At 43.1% G+C, this 6721-nt stretch overlaps 1 long non-coding RNA gene across 3 annotated transcripts; it reads left to right on the top strand.

Annotated features, from left to right (window-relative positions):
- Positions 1 to 320: 320 nt before the first annotated feature.
- On the top strand, positions 321 to 6721 carry LOC127706143 (uncharacterized). 3 transcript variants are annotated; one of them, XR_007984249.1, is made up of 4 exons: positions 321 to 565; positions 3943 to 4828; positions 5717 to 5893; positions 6604 to 6721. It is a non-coding gene; the product is annotated as an uncharacterized LOC127706143 (long non-coding RNA). The 3 variants fall into 3 exon arrangements; XR_007984250.1 differs by lacking the exon at positions 5717 to 5893 and having other exon boundaries at positions 6604 to 6682; XR_007984248.1 differs by lacking the exons at positions 5717 to 5893; positions 6604 to 6721 and adding an exon at positions 6427 to 6483.

Raw genomic sequence — 6721 nt, 5'->3', positions numbered from 1 at the left:
AAAGTTCGACACCGGACATAGCTCAAATGAAAGGTAATGAATCAGAGCAGGACCCACTGAAATGATTTTTTGGGGGTTAGGACCTTCTGGGAATTGAAGGGGTTCAAATTTGGTATTTTTTTTTTTTTACGTTTCCACCGTACATTCTTTCGGCAAGTCTCGCCAGCTCCGTACGGCAAAGTTCGTCACCGGACATAGCTCAAATGAAAGGTAATGAATCAGAGCAGGACCCACTGAAATGATTTTTTGGGGGTTAGGACCTTCTGGGAATTGAAGGGGTTCAAAGTTGGTATTATTTTTTTTTTTACGTTTCAACCGTACATTCTTCCAGCAAGTCTCGCCAGCTCCGTACGGCAAAGTTCGACACCGGACATAGCTCAAATGAAAGGTAATGAATCAGAGCAGGACCCACTGAAATGATTTTTTGGGGGTTAGGACCTTCTGGAAATTGAAGGGGTTCAAAGTTGGTATTATTTTTTTTTTACGTTTCCACCGTACATTCTTTCTGCAAGTCTCGCCAGCTCAGTACGGCAAAGTTCGACACCGGACATAGCTCAAATGAAAGGTAATGAATCAGAGCAGGACCCACTGAAATGATTTTTTGGGGGTTAGGACTTTCTGGGAATTGAAGGGGTTCAAAGTTGGTATTTTTTTTTTTTTACGTTTCCACCGTACATTCTTTCGGCAAGTCTCGCCAGCTCCGTACGGCAAAGTTCGTCACCGGACATAACTCAAATGAAAGGTAATGAATCAGAGCAGGACCCACTGAAATGATTTTTTGGGGGTTAGGACCTTCTGGGAATCGAAGGGGTTCAAAGTTGGTATTATTTTTTTTTTTACGTTTCCACCGTACATTCTTCCGGCAAGTCTCGCCAGCTCCGTACGGCAAAGTTCGACACCGGACATAGCTCAAATGAAAGGTAATGAATCAGAGCAGGACCCACTGAAATGATTTTTTGGGGGTTAGGACCTTCTGGAAATTGAAGGGGTTCAAAGTTGGTATTATTTTTTTTTTACGTTTCCACCGTACATTCTTTCTGCAAGTCTCGCCAGCTCAGTACGGCAAAGTTCGACACCGGACATAGCTCAAATAAAAGGTAATGAATCAGAGCAGGACCCACTGAAATGATTTTTTGGGGGTTAGGACCTTCTGGGAATTGAAGGGGTTCAAAGTTGGTATTTTTTTTTTTTTACGTTTCCACCGTACATTCTTTCGGCAAGTCTCGCCAGCTCCGTACGGCAAAGTTCGTCACCGGACATAACTCAAATGAAAGGTAATGAACCAGAGCAGGACCCACTGAAATGATTTTTTGGGGGTTAGGACCTTCTTGGAATTGAAGGGGTTCAAATTTGGTAATATTTTTTTTTTACGTTTCCACCGTACATTCTTCCGGCAAGTCTCGCCAGCTCCGTACGGCAAAGTTCGACACCCGACATAGCTCAAATGAAAGGTAATGAATCAGAGCAGGACCCACTGAAATGATTTTTTGGGGGTTAGGACCTTCTGGAAATTGAAGGGGTTCAAAGTTGGTATTATTTTTTTTTTACGTTTCCACCGTACATTCTTTCTGCAAGTCTCGCCAGCTCAGTACGGCAAAGTTCGACACCGGACATAGCTCAAATGAAAGGTAATGAATCAGAGCAGGACCCACTGAAATGATTTTTTGGGGGTTAGGACCTTCTGGAAATTGAAGGGGTTCAAAGTTGGTATTATTTATTTTTTTACGTTTCCACCGTACATTCTTTCTGCAAGTCTCGCCAGCTCAGTACGGCAAAGTTCGACACCGGACATAGCTCAAATAAAAGGTAATGAATCAGAGCAGGACCCACTGAAATGATTTTTTGGGGGTTAGGACCTTCTGGGAATTGAAGGGGTTCAAAGTTGGTATTATTTTTTTTTTTACGTTTCCACCGTACATTCTTCCGGCAAGTCTCGCCAGCTCCGTACGGCAAAGTTCGACACCGGACATAGCTCAAATGAAAGGTAATGAATCAGAGCAGGACCCACTGAAATGATTTTTTGGGGGTTAGGACCTTCTGGGAATTGAAGGGGTTCAAAGTTGGTATTATTTTTTTTTTTACGTTTCCACCGTACATTCTTCCGGCAAGTCTCGCCAGCTCCGTACGGCAAAGTTCGACACCGGACATAGCTCAAATGAAAGGTAATGAATCAGAGCAGGACCCACTGAAATGATTTTTTGGGGGTTAGGACCTTCTGGAAATTGAAGGGGTTCAAAGTTGGTATTATTTTTTTTTTACGTTTCCACCGTACATTCTTTCTGCAAGTCTCGCCAGCTCAGTACGGCAAAGTTCGACACCGGACATAGCTCAAATGAAAGGTAATGAATCAGAGCAGGACCCACTGAAATGATTTTTTTGGGGTTAGGACCTTCTGGGAATTGAAGGGGTTAAAAGTTGGTATTTTTTTTTTTTTTACGTTTCCACCGTACATTCTTTCGGCAAGTCTCGCCAGCTCCGTACGGCAAAGTTCGACACCGGACATAACTCAAATGAAAGGTAATGAATCAGAGCAGGACCCACTGAAATGATTTTTTGGGGGTTAGGACCTTCTAGGAATTGAAGGGGTTCAAAGTTGGTATTATTTTTTTTTTTACGTTTCCACCGTACATTTTTCCGGCAAGTCTCGCCAGCTCCGTACGGCAAAGTATGACACCGGACGTAGCTCAAATGAAAGGTAATGAATCAGAGCAGGACCCCCTGAAATGATTTTTTGGGGGTTAGGACCTTCTGGAAATTGAAGGGGTTCAAAGTTGGTATTTTTTTTTTTTTACGTTTCCACCGTACATTCTTTCTGCAAGTCTCGCGCCAGCTCAGTACGGCAAAGTTCGACACCGGACATAGCTCAAATGAAAGGTAATGAATCAGAGCAGGACCCACTGAAATGATTTTTTGGGGGTTAGGACCTTCTGGGAATTGAAGGGGTTCAAAGTTGGTATTATTTTTTTTTTTACGTTTCCACCGTACATTCTTCCGGCAAGTCTCGCCAGCTCCGTACGGCAAAGTTCGACACCGGACATAGCTCAAATGAAAGGTAATGAATCAGAGCAGGACCCACTGAAATGATTTTTTGGGGGTTAGGACCTTCTGGGAATTGAAGGGGTTCAAAGTTGGTATTATTTTTTTTTTTACGTTTCCACCGTACATTCTTCCGGCAAGTCTCGCCAGCTCCGTACGGCAAAGTTCGACACCGGACATAGCTCAAATGAAAGGTAATGAATCAGAGCAGGACCCACTGAAATGATTTTTTGGGGGTTAGGACCTTCTGGAAATTGAAGGGGTTCAAAGTTGGTATTATTTTTTTTTTACGTTTCCACCGTACATTCTTTCTGCAAGTCTCGCCAGCTCAGTACGGCAAAGTTCGACACCGGACATAGCTCAAATGAAAGGTAATGAATCAGAGCAGGACCCACTGAAATGATTTTTTGGGGGTTAGGACCTTCTGGGAATTGAAGGGGTTAAAAGTTGGTATTTTTTTTTTTTTTACGTTTCCACCGTACATTCTTTCGGCAAGTCTCGCCAGCTCCGTACGGCAAAGTTCGACACCGGACATAACTCAAATGAAAGGTAATGAATCAGAGCAGGACCCACTGAAATGATTTTTTGGGGGTTAGGACCTTCTAGGAATTGAAGGGGTTCAAAGTTGGTATTATTTTTTTTTTTACGTTTCCACCGTACATTTTTCCGGCAAGTCTCGCCAGCTCCGTACGGCAAAGTATGACACCGGACGTAGCTCAAATGAAAGGTAATGAATCAGAGCAGGACCCCCTGAAATGATTTTTTGGGGGTTAGGACCTTCTGGAAATTGAAGGGGTTCAAAGTTGGTATTTTTTTTTTTTTACGTTTCCACCGTACATTCTTTCTGCAAGTCTCGCGCCAGCTCAGTACGGCAAAGTTCGACACCGGACATAGCTCAAATGAAAGGTAATGAATCAGAGCAGGACCCACTGAAATGATTTTTTGGGGGTTAGGACCTTCTGGGAATTGAAGGGGTTCAAAGTTGGTATTTTTTTTTTTTTACGTTTCCACCGTACATTCTTTCGGCAAGTCTCGCCAGCTCCGTACGGCAAAGTTCGTCACCGGACATAACTCAAATGAAAGGTAATGAATCAGAGCAGGACCCACTGAAATGATTTTTTGGGGGTTAGGACCTTCTGGGAATTGAAGGGGTTCAAAGTTGGTATTATTTTTTTTTTACGTTTCCACCGTACATTCTTCCGGCAAGTCTCGCCAGCTCCGTACGGCAAAGTTCGACACCGGACATAGCTCAAATGAAAGGTAATGAATCAGAGCAGGACCCACTGAAATGATTTTTTGGGGGTTAGGATCTTCTGGGAATTGAAGGGGTTCAAATTTGGTATTTTTTTTTTTTTACGTTTCCACCGTACATTCTTTCGGCAAGTCTCGCCAGCTCCGTACGGCAAAGTTCGTCACCGGACATAGCTCAAATGAAAGGTAATGAATCAGAGCAGGACCCACTGAAATGATTTTTCGGGGGTTAGGACCTTCTGGGAATTGAAGGGGTTCAAAGTTGGTATTATTTTTTTTTTTACGTTTCAACCGTACATTCTTCCAGCAAGTCTCGCCAGCTCCGTACGGCAAAGTTCGACACCGGACATAGCTCAAATGAAAGGTAATGAATCAGAGCAGGACCCACTGAAATGATTTTTTGGGGGTTAGGACCTTCTGGAAATTGAAGGGGTTCAAAGTTGGTATTATTTTTTTTTTACGTTTCCACCGTACATTCTTTCTGCAAGTCTCGCCAGCTCAGTACGGCAAAGTTCGACACCGGACATAGCTCAAATGAAAGGTTATGAATCAGAGCAGGACCCACTGAAATGATTTTTTGGGGGTTAGGACTTTCTGGGAATTGAAGGGGTTCAAAGTTGGTATTTTTTTTTTTTTTACGTTTCCACCGTACATTCTTTCGGCAAGTCTCGCCAGCTCCGTACGGCAAAGTTCGTCACCGGACATAACTCAAATGAAAGGTAATGAATCAGAGCAGGACCCACTGAAATGATTTTTTGGGGGTTAGGACCTTCTGGGAATCGAAGGGGTTCAAAGTTGGTATTATTTTTTTTTTTACGTTTCCACCGTACATTCTTCCGGCAAGTCTCGCCAGCTCCGTACGGCAAAGTTCGACACCGGACATAGCTCAAATGAAAGGTAATGAATCAGAGCAGGACCCACTGAAATGATTTTTTGGGGGTTAGGACCTTCTGGAAATTGAAGGGGTTCAAAGTTGGTATTATTTTTTTTTTACGTTTCCACCGTACATTCTTTCTGCAAGTCTCGCCAGCTCAGTACGGCAAAGTTCGACACCGGACATAGCTCAAATAAAAGGTAATGAATCAGAGCAGGACCCACTGAAATGATTTTTTGGGGGTTAGGACCTTCTTGGAATTGAAGGGGTTCAAAGTTGGTAATATTTTTTTTTTACGTTTCCACCGTACATTCTTCCGGCAAGTCTCGCCAGCTCCGTACGGCAAAGTTCGACACCGGACATAGCTCAAATGAAAGGTAATGAATCAGAGCAGGACCCACTGAAATGATTTTTTGGGGGTTAGGACCGTCTGGAAATTGAAGGGGTTCAAAGTTGGTATTATTTTTTTTTTTACGTTTCCACCGTACATTCTTTCGGCAAGTCTCGCCAGCTCAGTACGGCAAAGTTCGACACCGGACATAGCTCAAATGAAAGGTAATGAATCAGAGCAGGACCCACTGAAATGATTTTTTGGGGGTTAGGACCTTCTGGGAATTGAAGGGGTTCAAATTTGGTATTTTTTTTTTTTTACGTTTCCACCGTACATTCTTTCGGCAAGTCTCGCCAGCTCCGTACGGCAAAGTTCGTCACCGGACATAGCTCAAATGAAAGGTAATGAATCAGAGTAGGATCCACTGAAATGATTTTTTGGGGGTTAGGACCTTCTGGGAATTGAAGGGGTTCAAAGTTGGTATTATTTTTTTTTTTACGTTTCCACCGTACATTCTTCCAGCAAGTCTCGCCAGCTCCGTACGGCAAAGTTCGACACCGGACATAGCTCAAATGAAAGGTAATGAATCAGAGCAGGACCCACTGAAATGATTTTTTGGGGGTTAGGACCTTCTGGAAATTGAAGGGGTTCAAAGTTGGTATTATTTTTTTTTTACGTTTCCACCGTACATTCTTTCTGCAAGTCTCGCCAGCTCAGTACGGCAAAGTTCGACACCGGACATAGCTCAAATGAAAGGTAATGAATCAGAGCAGGACCCACTGAAATGATTTTTTGGGGGTTAGGACTTTCTGGGAATTGAAGGGGTTCAAAGTTGGTATTATTTTTTTTTTTACGTTTCCACCGTACATTCTTTCGGCAAGTCTCGCCAGCTCAGTACGGCAAAGTTCGACACCGGACATAGCTCAAATGAAAGGTAATGAATCAGAGCAGGACCCACTGAAATGATTTTTTGGGGGTTAGGACCTTCTGGGAATTGAAGGGGTTCAAATTTGGTATTTTTTTTTTTTTACGTTTCCACCGTACATTCTTTCGGCAAGTCTCGCCAGCTCCGTACGGCAAAGTTTGTCACCGGACATAGCTCAAATGAAAGGTAATGAATCAGAGCAGGACCCACTGAAATGATTTTTTGGGGGTTAGGACCTTCTGGGAATTGAAGGGGTTCAAAGTTGGTATTATTTTTTTTTTTACGTTTCCACCGTACATTCTTC

The sequence above is a fragment of the Mytilus californianus genome, unplaced genomic scaffold (genome assembly GCF_021869535.1).
Source record: "Mytilus californianus isolate M0D057914Y unplaced genomic scaffold, xbMytCali1.0.p SCAF_6, whole genome shotgun sequence".
Classification (NCBI taxonomy): domain Eukaryota; kingdom Metazoa; phylum Mollusca; class Bivalvia; order Mytilida; family Mytilidae; genus Mytilus; species Mytilus californianus.
The sequence above is the reverse complement of the archived record's forward strand: the minus strand, read 5'-3'. Positions and strand labels throughout refer to the sequence as shown.